Below are 24,903 nucleotides of genomic sequence, written 5' to 3' on the forward strand. Positions count from 1 at the left end.
ACAAAATCAAGAGTTTTATTTTTCTAAAAAAAAAGAAAAAAAGAAAAAAAAAGAAAAAAGGGTATACTTATAACCACACCGCACACTGCCTGGCCTGAAACATTTTGCTCTGGTGGATTAGCCCCGATTTTGTTATTCTTGTGAACTTTGGAAAGGCGCCAAGGAGGATCATCGGAATGCAGAGAGAACCTCTTTTAAACGGCACCTTGGTGGGGCCTGGGGGAAAGGTTATCCCTAATTTGATGGGACTCTTTTATTTATTGCGCTTCTTGGTTGAACCACCATGGAGTCAGTGGTGGAGCCCAGGTGTATCTGGGAAATGTTAGAATCAGGTGTGTTGTTAAACCTGTCAGTGGGGTGGGGTTAAAAGTCACGACCTGTCAAGGTTTGTGTTACCCTGCTGTAAATACTGTACATAATGTATTTTGTTGGTAATTATTTTGGTACTTCTAAGATGTATATTTATTAAATGGATTTTTACAAACAGAATTCTGATCACTGTCTTCTTCGGGCAGCTGTGGGACTCCTACACTGAGAGTCATTCGAACCCCAAGTGGAGGTGGAGGTGGAGAATTGTGTGGGAGCATTTACCACAGCCAACCACGGAACTCTTTCAGAGAACAGCTTCTCACACCGTCTACACCAGCCTCCCGGCCAGGCTTTGCAGGCAGCCCCAGGCCCAGTGCGTGGGAGGGGAGGCTGTTGCAAGGTGATAGGAAACACCAGTTTCAGGCTTGGGGTGGCAGCAAGTTGGTTGGCCTACAGCTGGAAGGCTCTTCATTGTCGCTTGCTTTCATCTTCCTGGTTTAAATTCAGCCAGGACCTTACTTCTGCTTTAGGAAGCTTTAGCCAAGAGGAGTTAGTTGTACTCATATTTTGATACTAGAAGTTCCTGAGGACATGGGCTGGGGAACAGGACCCCCCACTAATGTGTTAGCAGGTGCCCACCTCTGCACCTTTGTTTCCCTGATGATAAAACTCGGCCATTGGTAAATTGTACAAGACAATCCACGTAACAAGCACAGCAGAGTGCCAGGCACAGAGTGCTAAAGAAAAATGCAAACTGTTGCACAACATCCTGTATTTCACACGGGAAGGAACAAGACCAGAAAGAATGTCCTGGTCAGGATCACCTTGCAGGACAGGCAGGTGGTTAGCTTAGCGAATACACGCTTGCCTTCAGGTGGCTAACATTTTTGAAATGCCATCCACCTGCAAAGCAGCCTGTTTTGTTCCTAGTGGCAGTACCAAATTGATTATAAAGACTGGAAGAGCCTTTTCATCAGCCCTATCTAATGCTACTGAATGATTCTAGAGAAGCAAGTGATTTCACAAGAAATCGGAAACTTGTGAAGTTTGGGTGTAGATGCTTTCAAAGTTTTTATCTGTAAAATACATCTCTTGCCTAGATAGAGGAGTAAAGGAAAGTTTTTGGCGCTCTATAAAGTACAGAATGGTGTATCAATACACCTCATGTTCTCCGGCTCACACCTAGGAAAACATTACTATTATATTATTCCTTTCCTGACCTACAAAAAAATGTCAAAGAGAATAAGATGTTCACCTTCCTCTCAGACCAAAAAAAGGAGCCAACACCTCATGGATCTTTCATATGCAAAGAGTATCACTATCAACTGAACTGTCTGGTCAAAGCCAGCTCTGTCCCCCTCCAGCAGCCACAGTCATCTAGAGCTGAGCACTGTGGTGGCCCCTCTACTGTCCTGTCTTCGCTCCGGTGCTCCAGGCCCCTCACTGAAATTCTTTGTCCATCCCGGGGCACCTGAACACAGGTGTTACATGATCTAACACGTGGATGCCAGTTAGGTTCAGTGCCTCTGCCAACACAGAGAAGAGATAAGAGGGCTTGAGGGAGAAAGATCCATCTCTGATCCCAAAGGACAAAGGTTGGAAATTGGCTCCCCATTTGGGAATGATGCCCTTAGTACGTCTCAGTCAGATGTGCCTCTTTTCCCCTCTGGAATAGTGTCGAATGTACAAATCACTCCAGTTGTGTACTGGTGGGCTGGAGAAACAGGACAAAGGGATGTGGACCACTCTTGTGCAGCCTTCTTGGGGTCTTGCTTTTGTGAAGAGGCATCACCTTCCATGCTCACGGAGCAGAGGGGCCTTTTCTGACCCACTTGGGCCCAGCCTCCCAGCTCTCCAGACTTCATTCAGCTTTCAGAGTGGATTCCATTGTCTGCATACATCAGGAGGTAGCTGGCCCCAGTTTCTTACCCTCTGGATTTCCTTCCAATTCTTCATCTCTTTTTTTTTCTTTTTCTTTTACACCTACTCGTTTTCCTTTGTGCCGTTGGTTTGGGTGGCTGAAGCCTGGAGTTCCCTAAAGAAAAACTTTAGAACCCAAACATTCTAGTCTAGAGAAAGTCTTCCTCGAATTTCTAAGCAAACAAGAACCAAAATTTTCAAAGAAAACAGTTCAGCAGACCAGGAGCCTTTAAGACACTTTGATTTCCTCCAAGACTCTAAAGGTCCTGTCAGGACAGGTAGAAGTGAGGAAGCCTTGGGAAAGAGGGAAGTGACAGAAGAGGGAAATAAAAGTCACGTCGGCAACTTCCTTGAATTGAGTTCCTTGATTCCTTCTGCCTGCCTCAGCCTCAGGATGAATTTCCTTTATAGGTACATGTACCAAGTCACTTCCAGAAAGAAGGGTTTTTCTTTAAAGAGGGAACAAACTCCAGTCTGAGCAATTTGAAGACCTTCACGTGGGGCCTGGAAATACCAAAGCCGGCTGCTTGGGGGTATTTGCATTGAAACTTCAGTTGCTACTGGAAGTGATTAAGTGGTGAGAGTTAGAACTGAGTCAGTGAGTTGGGTTCTTCCTTCGCCCCCTTTCCTCCCGATTTTCATCAGCTCGCTCTAGGTGTAGCTGAAGTTTCATTCGGCAAGAAAGGTCAGAGTGGAACTCCAGTCAAAAACGTATCTCCAAAACATTCCCCAACCTCTGGGACCTGGGCAGGAATATCTCGGGTCACTTCCCCATCTTACAGAGAGCATCACAGCAACTAAATATCCTGTGTGTTTGCCTCCTGGAGAATCGACTCTCTCTCATTCATTCAATGGCATCGTGAAGCACCTTTTTTTCTTCAAGCCCTGTGCTAGGTGCTAGAGATACAAAGAGGAAGAAGTCACGGCTCTGCCCCAGCTCAGGTGGAGTGGAAGATGAGCACATAGAAGACAGGGTAGTAAGGTGAAACCCAAGACATGATGTGAGCACAGGTCAGAGTTCCCCCACTCAGAAAACACAGAGGAGAGGAATCAAGCCATTATGCCCTAGTAAGCTCTTTGCCCCCCCAGGCCAGTACTATCTATTCTCTTATCCCGTGTCTGGTGACCAGTGACCTCCTTTCCACAAGTGGCAGGAAACAAAGCTGTGCTCAGAATAAAACTAACTTCTGGGCTGGGCCATCCACAACAGGCTACACTGTTCACTTTTGCACCCTTGTGTGCCAGATTCCAGAGCTGAGCCTGAAAGCAATGGGTCACTAGTCTTTGAATTAATGACAGATGATGTGCATGACTTAGTCCAGAGCTTTCCAAACGCAATGTGCACTTGACTGTGCACTCACGTGGCCTGGAGATCTGGTTGAAACAGTCTCTGATTTAGTTGGTCCAGGGCTGGCCTGACACCTGCCTCTCTAACAAGTTCCCAAACAAAGCCTATGCTCCTGGCCCGGAGACCACACTCTGAAGACTATTACTCTGTTATTTGGAATAATTTTGAAGAAAGTGTAATGTTGGTTAATTTAAGGCCAAAGCTCCCTGCCATCCCACTCAGTACCACTGCAAATCTGGCAAAGCACTTCTGCAGTCACTCCTGAGGATGATCCAGCATCAGGCAACGTGAGTCTTTCAGAAAAGCAGGACTGGATCCTGAGGACTAGCATTAAAAGTGGGGCTAAGGCCAAACACCTGCCTTTAAACTAGGTAAGTGTAATAAGAAAAGCAGCTGACAAAATGCAAGGCCAAAAGCGTAAACACCTGAGGTCCAAGGAGAGGACAAAAATCATAAAGGAAATGCATTTCAAGGATAATTTGCTAATTAGGAAGAAAATCTGGTTTTAAAATGAGCTTATATGGAGTTCCCTTGTGGCGTGGCATGTTAAGGATCCAGCATTGTCACTGCAGAGCCTAGGGTCGCTGGGCTGTGGCACAGGCTTGATCCCTGGCCTGGGAGCTTCTGCATGCTATGGGCGTGGCCAAAAAAAAAGAAATCCCTATGAAGTTATCAACGACATTCTTCACAGAACAAAATATTTTAAAATTTGTATAGAAACACAAAAGACCCCAAATATCCAAGGCAATATTAAAAAAGAAAAATTGACCTGGAGAAATCAGACTCCCGACTTCAGTCTGTACTACAAAGCTACAGTCATCAAAACAGTAAGGCCCTGGCATAAAAATAGAAATATAGATCAGTGGAACAGGACAGCAATCCCAGAAATAAACCCATGCACCTATGGTCAACTAGTCTATGACAAAGGAGGCAAGAACAGTGGAGGAAGACTGTCTCTTCAATAAAGTGGTGCTGGGAAACTGGACATTTATATATAATAGAATGAAATTAGAACCTTCTCAAATGTCATATTCAAAATGGATTAAGGACTTAAATGTAAGGCCAGAAACTATAAAACTCCCAGAGGAAAACATAGGCAGAACACTCTTTGACATAAATCACAGCAATATTTTGTTTGATCCACCTCCCAGAATAATATCAGTAAGAACAAAAATAAATCAACAAGACCTAAGTAAAAGCTTTTGCACAGTAAAAGAAACAATAAAAAATGAAAAGACAACCTACAGAATTGGAGAAAAATCTTTGCAAACAGAGCAACTGACAAGGGATTAATCTCCAAAATATACAAATATCAAAAAAAAAAAAAAACCTCATAACCCAATCAAAAACCGGGCATAAAATCTAAACAGATATTTCTCCAAAGAAGACACATAGTTGGCCAAAAAACACATGAGAAGATACTCAACATCACTAATTAATAGAGAAATACAAATCAGGTATCACTCACACCCAGTTAGAATGGCCATCATCAAAAAGTCCTCAAACCATAAATGCTGGACAGGGTGTGGAGAAAAAGGAACCCTCTTATACTGTTGGTGGGAATGTAAATTGGTACAACCACTATAGAGAACAGTATGGAGGTCCCTTAAAAAACTAAAAATAGAATTACATGTGATCCAACAATCCCACTCCTGGACATATATAGGGAGAAAACCATAATTCAAAAAGATATATGCACTCCAATGTTCACTGCAGCACTATTCACACTAGCCAAGACATAGAAACAACCTAAATGTCCATCAACAGAGAAATGGATAAAGAAGGTGTGGTACATACATACAATGGAATATCAGTCAGCCATAAAAAAGGATGAAATAATGCCATTTGCAGTAACATGGATGGACCTAGATATTATCATAACTGAGTGAAGTAAATCAAAGAAAAATATCATATGATATTACTTATATGTAGAATTAAATAAAATTATATAACATTTATAAAACAGAAACAAACACAGATTTCAAAACCAATCTTAGAGTTATCATAAGTGAAACCATTCAGGGGGAGAGAGGAATGGGAAGGATGGGAATAACATATACACACTACTGTATATGTTATTAACAAAAACCTACTGTATAGCACAGGAAAATCTACTTAATAGTTTGTAATATGGAAAAAAGAGAAAAACTATAAAGCCTTAAAAAAAATCAAAACAAGACAAAAAATAGGGAAAAAAATGAAAAGAGAATATGAGAAGCCTTAACAAGCACTGACCAAAATGCATCAGGGAAAACCTTAAATAAAGCATAACTTTCCCTTATGGAGTTCCCGTAGTGGCGCAACAGAAATGAATCCAACTAGGAACCATGAGGTTGTGGGTTCGATCCCTGGCCTCGTTAAGTGGGTTAAGGATCTGGCATTGAGCTGTGGTATAGGTTGCAGATGCAGCTCGGATCTGGCATTGCTGTGGCTGTAGTGTAGGCCGGCAGCTACAGCTCTGATTAGACCCCTAGCCTGGGAACCTCCATATGCCCCGGGTGTGGCCCTAAAAAGACAAAAAGACAAAAAAAAAAAAAAAAAAAAAAAAAAAGAAAGGAAGAAAAGAAAAGAAAGAATAACTTCCCCTTAAATGCTGCCAGCATTTCGTGTTTCCTAATTTTAGAAATTTCCAGAGAATAGCCAACATGGAAAACACTCTGCAGTTTAAAGGTAAATTTTTGAAAAGCTTTTAAGTTGCCATATTTTCATTTTGTACAATATTTTATTTGAGATATTTTTAACTGATGTATGATGCTATATAACATGGGATAAAATAATAAACTTATACTTTTTATGTATTAAACATATAGTGCTTACTACGTGCCAGATAATATTCTAAGTGATGTACAAATATTAACTCCTGGGATCCTCAAACCACCCTGTGAGGTAGGTACTATTATTATTTTCATGTGTTTTGTACAGAAGCTGAGGCACAGCCAAGTTAAGAAACTCAGCCGAGGTCACACACCCAATAAATGGCAGGTCCAGGGTTGGTTGGGCTCTGGGTCCCAGTGCCCAGCCTGTGATATGAAGCAGTTTCCAGCTTGCAGGGTGATTCTCACAAATGTGACTTCAGGTCATCAATTCTGAATCTGTTTCTCACATATTTGTCACTGATATCCTCCCAAAATTGGATACATATTACTAAAGGATGGTTTTCAATTTCTGACATCCTGCGTTAATGGAAGATGATCTCGTAGAAACATGATAATGCAGAGCATGCAAGATATGAGAACTTGGAGCTCCCTCCGTGGTTCAGCAGTTAACGAACCTGACTAGGATCCATGAGGATGCGGGTTCGATCCCTGGCCTTGCTCAGTGGGTTAAGGATCTGGTGTTGCTGTGAGCTGTGGTGTAGGTTGCAGACACAGCTTAGATCCCAAGTTGCTGTGGCTGTGGCCGTGGCCAGCAACTGTAGCTTGGATTGGACTCCTAGCCTGGGAACCTCCGGAAAAAAGATGTAAGACCTTAGGAAACCTCAGTAAACCAAACAATAGCTTGGGAGTCAGGCAGATCTGGACTCAAATCCTAATTCATTTCCTCTGGATGTTTAGTGTCAAGTTTCATTTGGTTCTAAATAAAAGGAAGTGAGGCCTGGCTCTCCTTCCAGGAGTTTCCATTTGTGTGGTCTATGTTTGCTTCCGATTGAGGCGAGGTCTACCCAAAGTCACCACATGAAACGTTTTGGCCAGACTTTTTAAAACTTTGCAGTATTTTAATATTCATCTCCTGGGAAGCCAAAAAAAGCAAGCAAATACAACTTTTAAGGATGAATGAATGAGCTTCTTTCAGGTGAAATGTTCTAGTGTTGATTCAGTTTCAAGTTGGTTTTTAAAGTTCTCCTTTGAATGCCTTCCCACCCCATCCTTGGGAGGCAATTCCCCGGCAGAACCTTGCCTGGTGGTTCAGCCAAGTGGGCAGCCTGGACTTCAAAAACCTTTCTGCGTATTTGCACTCAATTCAGTTGTTCTCTTCCACAAACACAGAATAAACCCCTAGTTTGAAGGGACGGCTAAGCCATAGATATGCAAATACCATGTATTTTACAAGTAGAAAGGAATAAGAAGCTTTCACCTCTTTGAGGTGGGAACTAGGAATCTACCACCAGGAGATTCACCACAGAAGAGTCTGTCTGGGATGTAGGACATCCTTCCCAGGTCTGAAATGGTCCCCAAGGAATCTTTGCACTAGGCCCTTTGCTCGTAGCACCCACAGCACCCAGAACGAGGCATGGCAAGATCGAATCTCAACAAGAACTTCAAGGTTCGTTCACAGCGGGTCTTTGAATACAGGGGCTTGATTGGGCTTGGGGCAATTTCATCACACAGCAGTTTGGGGTTGCAAACAGCAAGGTGAGAATTTTGACGCGAGGGATTTGACATACCTCAAGCATGAATTATCTGTTGATGCTTCCTAGTAAAGAGTTAATGGGTCTTTCAGGAAATTCCTGTAATGAGCAACCAAGTTATTTGCCTGGCCAAGGATGTCCTGGAAGAATACAGTGAGACTGCAATGAACAGTGGAAGAATAAAGTCATGTTAATGTAGACAGTAAATGAGGGGGCATGAGGGGATAATTTTGCCCTTAATCCGATTAGTCATTAGGCCTAGATTAAGGTCTTGAGGAATATGAGGACACATGACAGGCGCACTTTGATCAATTAAAAGATTCCAAGACACGAATCCATGAGCAATGACAGGTGGGGGCTGGCGGTGGGCTAACAGGGTGTTTACAGAGGAAACTGTACAAGGGGAGCACAGAGGAAGTGGAGGAGGATCAAAAAACAAGTTTTAGGAGTTCCTGTTGTGGTGCAGCAGAAACGAATCCGACTAGTAACCATGAGGTTTTACTTTCAAGCCCTGGCCTTGCTCAGTGGGTTAAGGATCTGGCATTGCCTTGAGCTATGGTGTAGGTCGCAGACATGGCTCGGATCCTGCATTGTTATGGCTGTGGCATAGGCCAGCAGCTGCAGCTCTGATTCAGTCCCTAGCATGGGAACCTCCATATGCCAAGGATATGGCCCTAAAAAGCAAAAAAAAAAAAAAAAAAAAAAAAAAAGCTTTACATATTACCTGTAATTGACAAGCCTTAGATACAATAACAATTCCCACTGCAAAGTACCCATGTAATCCAGTTAATGGTGAATAAGAATAACAGATATCATTCATTTCTCAAACAGTGGCTAAATGTCAGGTATTTTAGGTATGAGATCACTATGGGGGGGCATGCACAGAATTATGATCCCTATTTCACAGATGAGGAAACTGAGGTTCAGAGCATGGTAGTAACTTGTCTGAGGTGATGCTACCAAGAAAGGTGGCCGTGCTGGACTCAAATTCTACCCCTTTTGCCTCGGATGCTCTTTCTCACCAAACTGTTCAGGGTGAGCCTCCTCATTTGCTGAAGATATTTGAAGATTCTCAACCATTGCCATTGTCTTCTGCTGCTGTGTGTTAACCTCAAGCCACCCTGGCTGTCACATTTTACTCTGAGAAGCCATTTCCCACCAGTTCTTCTATTTCAGAAAATTTCTGTATCGGGAAAGTTGGAAAGGTACCTCATAAGAGTGTTTGCAAAGTAACTGATAGAGTTGCTGTAAATGCACAGGAAACTCACCAGGCTTTGGTGCAAAAAGACTCCTGCCACCAGGAGGGAGGCTCCAGCGAACTGATCCAGTCCAAGGGGAGGATTCTTGAGAGGAAGCTACCAGCAAAGGAGAGAGAAAACTCTTCTTCCTCCCAGCCCGCTGGGAAACCCTGTTCAAGACAATTTGTGATTAGGTTTAGAACACATTTCCAGCTGACCCTTGGGAGTGGAGATAGGTACAGCGAGACAACACCTGTGGGACCTGGGGCAGAGGGAGGCTTCAAGTGGCACTTTTCAAAGGACCAGCAGGCACCCCCCGGGGGGGGGGGGCTACCATGACAGAGGTGGCCTCAAGAGTGACTGGCCAGCCACTGGAGGTTCAGACCAACCTGGATCCCACCCTGGGCCCAAATCCGCACCATCATGTGACCCTGGGCTAGTTGCTTAACCTCTCTGCTTCTGTTTCGCTCTATAAAGTGGGGTGATGCAGCTGCCTTGCAGAGTTGCTGTGATGCTTAACTATCACGAATGGGGTCCATAATGCTCTGGCAAAGTGCCCCACACCAAACCGGGGCCCAGTAGATGACATCCCTTGCTGTGAGGATTATGAACATGAAGAGGCATCTGACAATCCTCCCTTCCGCAGGGCGTCCCCACCAAGCAGCACCCCTCCTCCCATCGCACCCCTCCTCCTCTCAGGGTTGCCCAGGACCTGAGCAACTAGATCCTCTAAAGGAAAAACTGGGGCATCCAGTTTTACCTGGTGCCCTTCCTGACCTTGTCCCTTGCCCAAGGGCTCCACCCTCACCCAGCCCAACTCAGCCTCAGAACATGGTCCCCGATGTGTGAGGAGAGCCTGTTCAGTGCAGACCTCACACACAAGAGCTGCCTCAGGGCTGGACCAGGGGACCCCATCGATGAGGCGCCTGGCCAAAGGCAGGAAGCTGAAGGTGGTTACGGGCGCAGGACCTGGTGTGAGCTGGAGGCTCCCAATCTCTGACAGCCCTGTGAAGCCCTAGAAAGATCATCCCGTGACCACTTCGCTGCTGAGGTCAGCAATGGGCCAGGCTGCAGGCTGCCTATAGAGTATGAGGGACACCTCTCTCCTGGGGCCTTGCCAGGAGCCTCCTGTTAGCAAGGCAGCTGATCAGACACATCCTCAGGCTGTCCAGGACCCCCTAATTACGGGGAAAGTGAACTTTTATCATGGAGACCGTGCCTTTCCTTCTACCAGCCCACCTGTAGGGAAGGCAATGAAGGAAGAACCCCTCCCTCCTGGAGCTGCACTAACTGTGTTTGAGAAAACGAAGGCGGGAGGAGGTCTGTATACCCACAAAGACACCTCCACGCACTATTAAGTGTAAGGGAAAAAACCACCTCACAGAGCAGTTTGCATAGTAATCCTATCGAGAACCAAAAAACTATGCTAGCGTGTTCTGCCCTCCAGGATTCTTCACTATGAACCCCCCAAAACCCTAATTCTGGATAATATAGGTATGAAAGAGATTTGGGGGAAGGATTTGGGGGAGCCCTCTGAATCTCCAGGGCCAGGGGGCTGGAGAGCCAGAGAGAAGAGCTGGTGAGCTCATCACTGCAGCCTGAGCTGTTCCACTGGGGCTGGAGCTGGATTCCATACAGTCCCTCCCATTATTAGCCCGTGATTCAAGGTCTTGGCAGAGGGTGTGATCGCTGGAGGCTTGGTCCTGTGCCTGTGCAAGGGAGGCTGGGAACGTGAGCACCTGGCATTTTTGCTTCAAGCTAGGGCAGCCCCCAAACTAAGAGGTGGCTTCAGATGACAAATCTGAGTGACAAATGTCCCAAGATGTTAAGAGGGGAAGTTATCGCCAGGTGATTGGATTCTAGGGTGGCTGGGCTTTTTTGGGTTTTTTCGGTAACTTATTATGGAGAATTTCAAATGTACACAAATATAGAATATTGAAATGAACCTCCACCTCCAGCTTCAGTTACCAGCTCGTGGGCAATTTTGTTTGCTCTCATACTTCTTTTCCTTCCCTCCATCTTATTAGAAGTAATATTCCTCATCATGTCATAAGTTCATCCTTAAATGTCTTAGTATTTATCCCTAAAAGATAAAGATGATATTTTAAATGCATAATTTTAATATCATTATCAAAACTACTTAACAATAACTCAGAGAGATTTCTTTTACTTTCTTCATTGTGCATTTCTCTATTACTTTAATTATCAGGAAAAAGAAATAAAGCTATTTTCATTTTTTTTTTTTTTGTCTTTTGTCTTTTTTGTTGTTGTTGTTGTTGTTGTTGTTGCTATTTCTTGGGCCGCTCCCGCGGCATATGGAGGTTCCCAGGCTAGGGGTTGAATCGGAGCTGTAGCCACCAGCCTACGCCAGAGCCACAGCAACGCGGGATCCGAGCCGCGTCTGAAACCTACACCACAGCCCACGGCAACGCTGGATCATTAACCCACTGAGCAAGGGCAGGGACCGAACCTGCAACCTCATGGTTCCTAGTCGGATTCGTTAACCACTGCGCTACGACGGAAACTCCTTCATTTTTATTTTTAGTCTTTTTAGGGCCACACTTGCAGCATAGGAGGTTCCCAGGCTAGGAGTTGAATTGGAGCTCCAGCTGCAAATGCAGCCACAGCAAATGCAGGATCCAGCCACAGCAAATGCAGGATCTGAGCCATGTCTGTGACCTACATCACCACTCACAGCAATGCTGGATCCTTAACCCACTGAGCAAGGCCATGGATCGAACCCACGTCGTCATGGATACTAGCCAGGTTCACTAGCTGAGCCACAATGGGAACACCCTCATTTTAAATTCGTTCTCAAAAACATTTACCCCCAGTTGAACATGGCTCAAAAGTCCAGTCCTGGAGTTCCTGTCATGGCTCAGTGGTTAGTGAGTCCGACTAGGAACCATGAGGTTCCCGACTAGGAATCATGGGTTAAGGATCCAGCGTTGCCTTAAGCTGTGGTGCAGGTCAAAGACACAGCCCGGATCTGGCATTGCTGTGGCTGTGGTGTAGACCTGCAGCTGTAGCTCCGATTGGATCCCTAGCCTGGGAACCTCCATATGCTGCAGTTACAGCTCTAGAAAAGACAAAAAAAAAAAAAAAAAAAATCCAGTCCTGAGGAGAAAGGGAGGTCGGGGGCCACATAAATATAACCCAGAGTGACCATGGGCATGGTCTGGGTCACAAATAACAGAAGTCCCTGGAGCAAGGGCTCTGGACACTGACAGAAGTGGTAAAGTCCAAAGGCCATTGGAACCCACCTGAGGAGTCTCTTGGTGGCTCAGTTAAGGATCCAGCATTGTCACCATAGCAGCTTTGGTCCCTGCTGTGGTGTAGATTTGATCCCTGGCCCCAAAACTTCCACATGCCAGGGGCACAGCCAAAAAAAAAAAAAAAGTCACCTGGGCCAACACCTGCTTCCCTCTCTAAGGAGGAGATTTGCCTGCTTTCTCTCTGTGTCACACAGCAGGAGACCTTGCCTGGCTGTGACAGGCAGGGAAGAGACTCACATTATTGTTATTATCACATTGGTCTAATAACATCCCAAGAAGTGGGGCATGTTTTTGACCTGTCTGACCCTGACCGCCCTACTCTGAATCATGGACGGGTCTATGCAGATCAAAGATAATGACCATAGTGAGCTGGAGAGCCAGCCCAGGGGGTATCCCTCTCACACCAGGTCTGTGCTGGCACAGAGCCTGGTTTGGGGAAGAAGACCTGGGTGCTGATAACAATTAGAAAGCCATGTGGAGGGAGTTCCCTGGTAGCCGAGTGGTTGGAGATTGCTGTGGATTGGGTTCAATTCCAGGTCTGGGGACTTCTGCCTACGATGGGCACAGTCAAGAAAAAAGAAAAGAAAGCCATATGGAGCACCACGACAAAGGGTCAGGGTGGGGGCCCAGGCAGCAGCTCACATGGGAGAAGGACCTTGGGCTACAATTACTCAATCCCAGACTCTGCACACGGGACAGGCCTTGGTCCAACGTGGCTGGAGCTGTGCCTTTTATAGCCCTAGGATCGATGGCTGCCTGCTTTTTTCTGAGGTCCAGCAGTGCAAGCCCAACTTGGCACATAGGATTTTCACGATGAAGGAAGGAGGTAGAGAAAGAAGGGCCTTTGGGTGGTCGCTCCATGACCTCTGCCAGTGCTGGGGCCTCAAGAAGGACCGAAGTGAACAAGAAAGGCGGGGGTGGGGCTTTGCATAGTATTGGTTCAATTCGGAAATTTGAGGAACCGCCAACAACCACCTGATCCGTCCCAGGCTTCTATAGATGACAAAGGCAGTCCCCAGGGAGGACAGGGGCCACCCCAAACCAAGGCAATGTCCTGGGAGCACTGAACCAGATCCAGAGAGCCAACTCTCAGCCCCAAAATCTTGCCAGGGTTTGGACAGATGAGAAGGGTCAGGGCTTTCTAGCAGGAGAATGTGATAAGGGTGGGTGTCTAAGAGTGGGGGTCTACCTGGAGCCCCTCGAGGAGAACACAGGGCTCCTACAGATGGCAGAGGCAGGACAGATTACAGAAGGGTATGGATGTCTGGACTTGACCTACAGGCAATAGGTAGTCACACTATGTTCCTGAGCAGGGAAATCACAAGATAAAGTGTAACAGAGACAATTAGAAGAGCTCAGGATGCAGAGTGAGCTATAGGGAGCCCAGCTAGTGAGCTGCTGCAAGTTGCCCAGGAGCAAGAAAACACAGATCTGGATCAAGGTCATGGGGGATGAATTAGGTCCAAGATGTATTGTGAAAAGCGTGGGATATTCCAGCTGGCTCCCAACTGCCAACTCATCGGAGGAGTGGTTGACTCAGACGCAGTGCTTGTGTCCATGAGCCGTCAACAGTGCCAGGTAGTTTTAAGCAGAGGGGAATTTAATGGAAGCCCACAGGGGATGGAGTGCTCACGAAATGGACAAGAGACTGGGGAGATCAGGTATGGGGAAGTCAGGAATTGAGGGCTCCAGACAGCCAGAAGGTCACGGCCAGAATGCCAAAGCTACAGCCACCCCTGCAGTACCCTCTTTTGTAAGTGACTTCTAACCACCCACTGTCCCTCGGCTCACTCGCTCAGGATCTGAAGCCCTAGACAAGAACGTCCAATTGGCCAGGCAGAGGTCACATTCCTGTCACAACTGGGCTGGGGTGGGGGTGGAGCTAGAAGGATATGGCCCCTCCCACTCCCTCTGAGGGAAGTAGGGTTGAGGCAGCCTCCTAAAAGGGGGTTTGGAGAGCTCTTAGGATTTTGCACTGGACACCCCCAAAATGACAACTAGCTTTCACCTGATCCTCGTTTCCATCCCACTGACACAAAAGTTTGCTGAGACCTCTGACCACCGCTATTCCTCTCCTGAAACCGCTTTCCAATGTGACCGCCTGTCAAGGACTCCCAGGTATCTCTGTGCTCCATGACTTCTGTGCTGGATTGCTGCTCCTGCAGATAACAGTGGGAGCCTGCCAGTGGGCAGGTGGGTGAGTGCTGGGCTGACCATGAGCTCCTGGGACTCCTCAGGATGGTCCCTGGCTCCTTAGATCCCTCCCTCCCCCAGTTCATCTTCATAGAGCCCCAGAGTGAGCCTGACAACACCCCCGAGATGAAGCTTAAGGTCCTTTGGAGATGCACAAGGCCTTGCATAAGCAGTCCTGACTTCCTGACCTCCTAGTCTCTCTGTATGCTCTTGCTTCTGCTGGTCCCTCTGTCTGAAAGGCCTCTGTCCCACACCCACCAGCCCATACATCTGGCTGGGGTTAGCCAACTCCTCTTCAGTCTGCAAAACCCCTCTTTCACACTCCCCAGGATTCCTAAACACACCCCTTTTGATTCCATCACATTGGTACATCTCAACCAAAGCATTTCCCCTCCAGGAATATCTTTTTTTTTTTTTTTGCTTTTTAGGGCTGCACCCATGGCACACGGAGGTTCCCAGGCTAGGGGTCCTGTCGGAAATATAGCTGCCAGCCACAGCCACGCCAGATCCAAGCTGCATCTGTGACCTATATCACAACTCATGGTGATGCCAGATCCTTAACCCACTGAGTGAGGCCAGGGAGTCAAACCCCAAACCTCAGCATTCCTAGTCAGACTCGCCACGACAGGAACTCCAGGAATGTCATCTTTTGTGACATTTACATGCAATACTTTTTTCCTTTCAGAAAGAAATGGGACTTTGGATGTGAGACACAAATCCCCTTTAACTGCCCCCTCTGCCTCCCGATCCATCCTGTATACTTTTATATACGTATATGCATGGTAACCAGTACTTGGTACAAGTCTTTGGCAGAGTTGCCTTTATCCTCATTTACATAAGGGTCGACACACTCTAGGCTGTTTCAAGGCTTCACTTCTCTTACTCAGTATCATCATTACAACCAGCAGACTGTGTGGTAAACATATTTCTCTTCCCTTTTATCTCCCTCCTTGGACAACAAAGCCTGTGTCTTTTCTGCTCTGTAGTCCCGATGCCACACTCCATAAATATTTTCACTGAATATATGGATACAAATATGGCTCAAGTGGTATATTCCGTATCTCTATGCAGCATGCAAAGTCATGGCCCTGCCTCCTTGGCTAACTTGCCCATCTCCATCAAGTTCTACTTTCTCTCTGTTCTAAGTTTTAAATCCACATCCTACTCCTGCACCCCCCTAATTCCCCCATCCAACATCTTCAGTTGTGCTGATCTTAAGGAGAACATTTGTACAAAATTTTGAGAAATACAGAATCAAATGGCGATAAAGTCTCCTTCTCAGCCAGCAGCAATGGCTCAGATGACCAAATCCCAGGCAATGGAGGAGGAGGGCCCGTGAGAGCTTTCTGGTGCCATGCTTTTTTATACATTTAATTGTTTTTCTTTATAACGAAAATGAATGTTTCTTAAAAAAAAAGAAAAAAAAGGTAGAAAAAACTAATTCAACTAAACTTCCCTTAACCAAATACAAATTCATCTTAGCCTCAGGGGAGCTCTCAAAATTTCTATTTTGAGTATTTCTTTCCTGACTTTATGCCTCTTTTCTTTTTACAGTTGTATATACATAATTTCATAATCTATTTCATTTTATTTTATTGTCTTTTTAGGGCCGCACCTATGTCATATGAAGTTCCCCGGCTAGGGGTACAGTCGGAACTACAGGTGCCAGCCTACACCACAGCCAGAGCAACACAGGATCCTTAACCCACTGAGTGAGGCTAGGGATCAAACCTGAGTCCTCATGGATACTGGTCAGGTTCGTTACCACTGAGCCATGATGGGAACTCCTATAATCTATTTTAAAATGTATTGCTATAAATATGTGTCCATGTTATAAGTTATTTAAGCCTAAGTCTTATTAATGGTGGCATAATATTCAACAAGTGAATATTATAATTTACCTAATCACTTCTCTAATATTAGATATTTAGTTTATTCCTTTTTTTTCAGTAGTGGAACTAATGTTGAAGGTGGAGCTTATTACGCATCTAAGGTTATTACTTAGGATGGTGTTTCCTAAGAGCATGTACTAGGCCAAAGGGCACAAGCTTGCTAAATTCTTACACACATTGCTAAACCCGTGCCCTTTCAGAGAGCAGACCTCCCTCCTACGGCCAGTGGGTTAGTCACCCTTTCTACAACAGCACTTTTTTTCTAATCCTGGATATTGTACATTTTTCAAGTCAGCTAACTTGATAGATGGAAAAAACATGTCTTCTTTTAAATGTGCATTTCTTTGATTAGTAAATCTTTATCAATTGTTTAATAATCAATTGCACCCTTGTGATTTGTCTACTCATATCTTTCATTTCTTTGGAACAATATTGTTTTCCTTTTCCATTTAATGATACAGTAAGAATTTTAATACTTTTATACTTTGGCACCTTATCCATCAACATCTTTCACCAGATATTCTCTTAATTTTTAAAAACTTTAGAACTGCAGCACCAGACTTAGTTGAACTGTTTAGCCACAATGTTCATTTCAGGCAAACTGAGTGTTTTCTCATGCTGGTTTCCAAGCGGAGTATATTTTGTCCCACACAGTACACACTATTTCTGTGATATTCCTGGGAAAGGATTTCATTGCCTACATGTCCTTGGAATGCAGAGGCCATTAGCCTTTGCGTAAAAGTATATTTCTCTTGTCACCACAGGAAAGTCTTTCCTCAGCTCAGTGTGGCTTTTTTAATCAAATCGATCAATCTTTTCTTGCATGCTTATTTCCCTTTTAAACTTAGAAAGCCCTTTCATCTCCAATGATTATATTACTTATTTTCGTTTGTTTTCCTTTAGATTTTTATGGGGGGGGTTAGTATCTAACTCTAATCCATCTGGAATTTATTTTGGTGAGGTGGTTCTAGGAACAGTTTGGAAATATGCAACAAGAGCTCTATATAGACACTCCCTGACCCACTTTAGAGGCAAGTGGGTCAGAGAGTATAAATTTATTCCCTTCAAGGAAATAATACAAAATAAAAGACTTGCAAAGGTATTTATAGCCATACTATTTATAATGCAACAGTGTAGAAAGCCCAGATATCTACTTGCAATAGGAAGAGTTGAGTAAACTGTGACATGGACTAGGAAAAAGAAAGGTGTGTTTGATGAGTTTTTAAAAGAATACAAAGTGTGCCTACCCTGTGCTTACACTTACCATGAATCGTGCAGGAATATGACCAGAGCCTGGGGAAAAAACCACAAGTGGCAAAGTCATGAGTACATCACTGACTGCTGTTGGACAGATGAGTAGTCCCTGGCTGTGTGGCCCTTCCTTGAAAGGTATTCAGAAAGGGGATCTGGAGATGGGAAGGGTGCTTCCGGGTGAATTATTTTCCTTTTATAGTTAAATTATATTGATATCAGCAAAAGCCTTTTTTTCAACTGAAGTATAGTTGATTTACAATATAATGTTACTTTCAAGTAAACACCAAAGTGATTCAGATAGAGACATATATATATCTTCTTTTTCAGATTCTTTTCCATAATAGGTTATTATAAGATATTGAATATAGTTCCTTGTGCCATATAATAGGTCCTTGTTATTTATCTTACATATAGCTGTGTATATCTGTTCATCTCATACTTCTAGTTTATCCCTCCCTCCCTCCCTCAGCAAAAGATGTATTACTTAAAACAGTAGCTACCTGACATTTGCAGTGGCTATGCTTCAAGACTTTTGCTAATCTTCAAACATGCATATTAGGAAACATCCAGCTCCTCAGCCTCAGGATCATGTCATCACAGAGAGTCCCTGTGTGTCTTGTGCTTTGTCTCGCATCTTTTCCACCATTGCTAGTTTTTACCTCACCTGAGGTCCTTTTTCTCTCTACAAAGAAAAACTGGTGTCTTCTCCCCCACTCCCTTGCAACTTCACAAGAGCTAACCTGTAGCCAAGATGAGTGGGGAGCATCCAAGCCCTTGATAAGAGTCAGGTGCTCTGTAGACAGCCAGGCTCACTCACCAGTAAGTGATGCTCACTTCAGCACTGGCCTGGAGGCAGAATTCTAATATCAGTCTTGCAAAATCACGATCCTAACATCAGGTTTGCTCTCAAATGGTTAAGCCTGAAAATATCAAATCCACAACTATGACTAGTGTTCTGGAATAAGAAGAAAGTGGAGGTAGACTGTTCCATTGTGGCGGATGTGCCATCCCAGGAAGCCTGCCCCCCCTAGAATCAATGCCCTTGGGTAGTCCCCCCACATGGTCCCTGGCCTTGGCCAACAGGACTTTAAGGAGGCATGACACAGGAGCAGCCATGATAAGTGCTTCTGCTTTAGATCTGTTCTCTTGGAAAGTTCCCTCTTAGGACCCAGCTGCCTTGAGAAGTCCTGTTTAGCCAGGAGGAGTGTGGGGCCACCTGGAAGAATGAAGCAGCTCAAGAAAAGGAACAAAGCTGCCCAGCTGAGCTCCCAGCAAAATGCAGCTATCTGAGTAACACCCTATGGAGCAGAAGAATCACCCAGCCCCCAACGCACAGGATCCTGAAAAATAATACATCAAGGTTGTTTTAAGCCACTAAATATTGAGGAAGTTTGTTACACAGTAACAAATAACTGAAACACATGGAAATGTTTTGCAGTGTATACTGCAGGATATTTAGACAGAAAGTAAAATGCAAAAGAAACACACAGAGATGGGGGTCTATAAAAAATGCATGATTATATCATAAGCCAAGATCAGGAGACACTTTAAAAGTATAGAAAATGTTTGCTGTTCATTGGGTTACCTTTGGGGGGAGGGGGAGACACTGTGCTTGAGGCATGTGTAAGTTTCCAGGCCAGGGATCAAACCCAGGCCACAGCAGCAACCCAAGTCACTGCAGTGACAACACTGGATCCTTAACCCACTGTGCCACCAGGGAACACCACCACTGGGTTACTTTTTAAGCGTATATATTTTTGAAAGTATTGTAAGGAATTTCAAAAAGTCTATCCTGGCTCTTGTTCTCAAAAATTTCCAGTCCTTAGGAAAAGCAGTGCCAGGCAGCTCTTGGGAACAATGCTTGTGACTCCCAGCCCAGAGAGGGACTGGTCGAATGGGAGAAATTCTGGGGCCAGCCAAAGGCTAGCATGGCTTCCAGAAGAAGCAACTGACCTCTTTTTATGGAAAGGCAGCTCTCAGTAAAGAAGAAGCTTGACTCTCAAAACAATTACGTACATGCGTGTGTGTGTGTGTGTGAGTGCGTGTGTGCATGTGTACATGTACGCAAGAAGTAAACCAGCCTTAGAAAATCCCCCATTCCTGAATCCCTGGGTTTTAGGCAGAGCTGGGCTCAGTTCCCAGGCTATGGGACCTTTGGGGGACTCACGGACAAGTCTTGAACTCTCTCAATTCTTCCGGTCTCCTCCAGACCAAATTATGCCGTGGTTAGCATCAGTGAGCTGGTGACTTGATGTAACATGTACAGCTGGGATGTCCTAAAGTTGACTGAATTCCTGTTGGCTGCAATATACTGTATGTGAGGCCTGTGTAAAATTAGGAAAATACAGCACTGGTAAGGAGGGCATGACATCTGGGAAAGTACTTTTTCAAAATAAACAACTTAAGTAACTTTGCAAAACAAGCTACTACACAGAAACATGCAACTCTGTTTCTACCTCCCAATTTCTTGATGAATTAGAGGTAACGTTCATATACAGTTTACAAAAACATTAGAGCAACTGGATATTAATAAACTGGAAAACCACTGATCGTGCTGTCACTGAAAGCTTTTTTTTTTCATTTTTTTTTATTTTTTAATTTTTTTTGTTGTTGTTATTGTTGTTGTTGTTGCTATTTCTTGGGTCGCTCCCGCGGCATATGGAGGTTCCCAAGCTAGGGGTCCAATCGGAGCTGTAGCCACCGGCCTACACCAGAGCCACAGCAACGTGGGATCGGAGCCGCTTCTGCAACCTACACCACAGCTCACGGCAACGCCGGATCGTTAACCCACTGAGCAAGGGCAGGGACCGAACCCGCAACCTCATGGTTCCTAGTCAGATTCGTTAACCACTGCTCCACGACAGGAACCCCTGAAAGCTTTTTTTGAACACCTGCCTTTGACTGTGATTTAATGTCCTATCACGGGCAACCATTCTGTTGGCACTATCACTTCTAGTTTATGAAATGAATTAATAATTCAACATCCTCTCTGGTTTTCCAGAAGAGCATGCTGGCTACCAGACCTGAACCAGTGTGCGATCCTCTTCAGAAGCACATCTGGTCACCGAGTCATTCCAGACTCAACCCTTTCTGAAAAGGTGAGCCCTCTCTTCCTGCCAACCAAAGAGTCCTGCAACTGAGCCCCTGGGGTGCCCAGCAAAAATTTTAGGGGTCCAGTTCCTGGTTCAATCCCCTTATTTAGAGAGAACAACTCTGTTTGTGAAACTTCTGGTTCCCTTTGTGAAATGAAGTGCTGAGTCACGTTTCTGAGGCATGGCATGCCTGCAATGAGCTTCCTAGATTTCTCAAGACTTTTTCTATTTCATTTTTCCTAGATTAAGAAATTAGTATAATGAGTGGTCTAGGCCATGTCACCGAAGGTAGGAAAGGCCCTGGTGTTGACACTAGAACAGCTTCTGGTTCAGGAAGTTCTAAACTACACATGCTGTGGGCTCCATTCACGGACACAGGAAAGACTGCCTGGCCCTGGCCCCGGGCGAGGTGAGAACTGGCCACCCAGGGTAAACTTTCCTCCCAAATTCTCTCCTCCAATGGCTAATCTGAGTTTTAAGTACTTTAAGGACTTTTTGTCCTAGCTGCTCAGTGACCCAGGCCTCTGTGATCCTGATAAGGGAAGGCACTTTTCCTATTTTTTTCTGGCTTCCTAGCCCTAGATCTTGGCTTGGTTTCCAGCCTTATTGTTTAAAGTTCTCTTTGAATCACCAAGTTCTTTGGTGAGGGTGCCATGACCCTCCCTCTAGTGGATGGGGGGCAGGGCTGGGTTCATCCCTCATGGTGTCCTTTGACCTTCCACCTTTTACCTCAGAGGCCCACTGGACACCCAAGGGTATAGGCTGGGCAAGGACTTCTAATGGCTCAGGGAGGTCATGGAAAAGACACAAACAAAGAAAAATCTTCTTGATCTTGGAACCCGCCTTGCCTGGGCAGCCTTTGTGACTCTCTGCTCAGAGGACCTCCTCAATGCCCCATCAAGGGCAGAGAGGCCCCCACAGAATCACTTTGCAGGGTGGGGGTGGGCAGTAGAGCGTAGTGGTTAATGGAGGTCTCCTGGCCTCCACCACTTGCCAGCCATGAGGCCTAGAGCGTATCACCTAACCTTTCTGTGCCTCAGGTTTTTTTCTTTTTTTTTTTTTTTGGCTTTTTTGGGCCACATCCTCAGCATGTGGAGGTTCCCAGGCTAGGAGTCGAATCAGAGCTGTAGCTGCTGGCCTACACTACAGCCACAGCAACGCCAGATCCGAGCCACATCTGTGACCTACACCACAGCTCATGGCAATGCCAGATCCTTAACCCACTGAGCAAGACCAGGGATCAAACCTGCATTCTCATGGGTGCTAGTCAGACTTGTTTCTGCTGAACCATGTCAGGCACTCCTCTGTGCCTCAGTTTTCTCATCTTTAAATTGGGAATTTTGATAGTTTCCACCCATTAGGGTTGAGAGAAGTAATTAAAACACATGCTCCATGGTAAGCTCTTAATAATACCACCATTAGTAGTAGTTGCAGGGTAGTGGGGAAAAAAGAAGTCTTATCTGCCCTGCCTCAGAAAACAGTCCCATCTGGCACCACTCCCCCCATCCCTCCCCCACCCCCCATCCCTGACTGGGCTGCGGAAAGCTTTGTCCCAGCTTGGATGGCCGCGGCATCAGCACTCAGACCTTCTTCAATCCCAGTCCTTGGACTTCTGGGCTTCTGTCCTAGGATGACTATCCATCCAAGTTCAACACACACCCTCAGGTTGGGTAGGAGGGGGAATGGAAAAGGTGCCTGGCATCTGTGTACTGTGCACAAGAAGAGCAGTGACATTACACAGGAAATGTGGATTGATATAGGTGAATGATAACGTTTACAGGCTACTTTGGGGGATCCCTAGAAACAGGATTTCAGAAAAGGGAACAAACACTCCAATAGGACTCATCAGAAAGGGCTTTTGGAGGCGGCACTTTCATCAATATGCCAGGATCATCCCTCCTCAGGTTCTGAACAACCAGTTTTTAACAAAGCGTCTTTGACCTGAGCTTCTAGGCCTTTGGTCAGGGGGTTAGAAAAACTTCTTAGAAAATAGCTCACTGCCATTAGAGAGCAGGGTTGGATGCAATAGTGCTGCCAGGGGTGAGATTGCAAATCGCGCCCCTTCCTTGTCTGTGAAATTAGAATGATCGAGAGAGTCGGTCAGAAGCTCACCAACCTCCCGCTTGCAGAGTCTAGGATCCTTTGCTCGCCAATCCCTGCCCCATCCCCCAACCGTACATGTGTGCACCTGGGGAAGAAGCCCCAACAGGATTCAGCTGACTCATATTACCGTAACAGGATGAGTTTTACATTGCTTTCTGGACCTGGAAATAACCAAGAGTGCCAAGGGTGGACCAGCCTGCGAGCGTTTCCTGTTTCTCCGAAAGCTGACAGGCCGGCGGTCAGCATCCCAGGAGCAAGGCAGGACAAAAAGGACAGCATCTCCTAAAGGTGCCCCACCTCCCGGCGTTTTTAAGGCCGGGCACAGGATCCGGGCTGCTCATTGGTGGCTGATGCAGGGGAGGTGTCACCCCTGCCCTCCTATTGGTGGAGCTGGTGGGAGGAGGTGGGGTTAATTCTCAGCCAGGAACTCCCGAAGGTCTTGGGCGCGCTGCTGCCTGTAGCAGAGGCGCTGACAAAGAGGACGTCTCAGTCAGACCCCGGGGACAGCGGACCTAGCTGGGTGCCTCTCGAACACTTTGGAAGGCCTGGGCTTGGAATATTCATCTGTCAGTTTCCCGCGGGACCTCCTCCCGGGATGTATTCAGGCTTCCAGACTCGAGGCCCATCAGTTCCTTTAAATACAATGAGCTGGGATCTCCCGGGCGCTGGACCCCTTCGAATGGAGGGAGGCCCAGGTGGAGGTCATTTTGACTGGATGCTGTGGGAGTGAGACCTGGATAAGAGGAGAGGGTCTGAAATATCCCTTGTGCACATCAGTGGTGTAAGAGGCAGAAACCAGCTGTCCCCTGCAAAGTGGGCAATTTAGAGAGACTTTAATAAAGCGAGGGGCTGGGCCCGGGTTCCACAGCAGCCTCAGTGACCCCTGAAGCCTAGCGGGCGTGGGAGGGCGGCGTAGAGGGGACCTGAGCCTAGAGAGCTTTCAGGGAGGCCTCGCGCTCTCCCACCGCTCATTTCCACCGTCCCCCTAGGCTGAGCCTAGACTGGACCTTGGAGTGGAGAAGAGGGGGCTGGAGAGGTGAGCAGGAGGGACAAAGGCACTGCTAGCTAATGTTTAAGCAGTTTGTTTTGTCTTTGCAGTTTAGAGATAACCATTAAAAAAAGAACTGGCTCCAGGAGTTCCCACTGCAGTGCAGTGGATTAAGCACCTGATTACAGCAGCTGCTGAGGCACTCATTAGATCCCCTCCTGGGTGTAGTGCGTTAAAGGATCCCTCCATTGGCCTAGATTGTGGCTGCAGCTCAGATTCAATCTCTGGCCTGGGAACTTCCATATGCTCCAGGTGTGGCCATTAAAAAATAATAATAATAACCTGTAATGAGTTAATGTCCTCACACTGGATTTGCTAGTCCTCAGACCATTCATGGAGATCAAGCTTTCCTCGCATGCCCCCGTGCCCCCTGGTCACTGCTTACCATCCCTGGCAAGCTGGAGCAGGCTCGGCTCACTTTCCAGAAAAGCCCTGGATCATACATTCCACCCAAGAAGACTGCTGCTCAGTCATTGTCCCTTTTCTGGGCCATTCTTATGCAGAGTCCCAGCTGAAGGAAAGCACCAATGGCTGCAAATTACTGAAAAATGAAAACAAGCATACTCTTATCTCAACAACCTAAAATGTTAAAAGGAATTTTGCTTTTACAAAATCCTATAAACTACCTACAATTGTACCTGCCAAGCAAAAGTGCACGTTTATAAGCAGAGGAATGAGGAAACAGATTAGGGACACTTGATCTCATGTTCAGAGCAGAGCTTTAGGGACCAGTCTCATTTTCTGCCCACGGGAGTCAATAGCCTAAAAAGAACTGAAGGAAAGTAGCATTTATTAGACACTCCCTAGCTGTGTAACCTTGGACATGTTTCTTAACCTCTCTGTGCCTCTGTCCTTTTATCAGTAAAATGGGAATAATCATATT

The 24,903-nt window shown here is 45.8% G+C and overlaps 1 long non-coding RNA gene across 3 annotated transcripts; it reads right to left on the bottom strand.

Moving 5' to 3' along the window:
• Positions 48 to 23,259, bottom strand: LOC106507710. 3 transcript variants are annotated; one of them, XR_002345859.1, is made up of 6 exons: positions 23,100 to 23,259; positions 19,945 to 20,101; positions 18,595 to 18,697; positions 17,788 to 17,816; positions 9,194 to 9,333; positions 48 to 9,108 (listed from the first exon to the last, which is right to left on the bottom strand). It is a non-coding gene; the product is annotated as an uncharacterized LOC106507710 (long non-coding RNA). The 3 variants fall into 3 exon arrangements; XR_002345858.1 differs by having other exon boundaries at positions 48 to 9,333; XR_002345860.1 differs by lacking the exons at positions 17,788 to 17,816; positions 18,595 to 18,697 and having other exon boundaries at positions 48 to 9,333.

This window comes from Sus scrofa, chromosome 7 (assembly GCF_000003025.6).
Source record: "Sus scrofa isolate TJ Tabasco breed Duroc chromosome 7, Sscrofa11.1, whole genome shotgun sequence".
NCBI lineage: Eukaryota > Metazoa > Chordata > Mammalia > Artiodactyla > Suidae > Sus > Sus scrofa.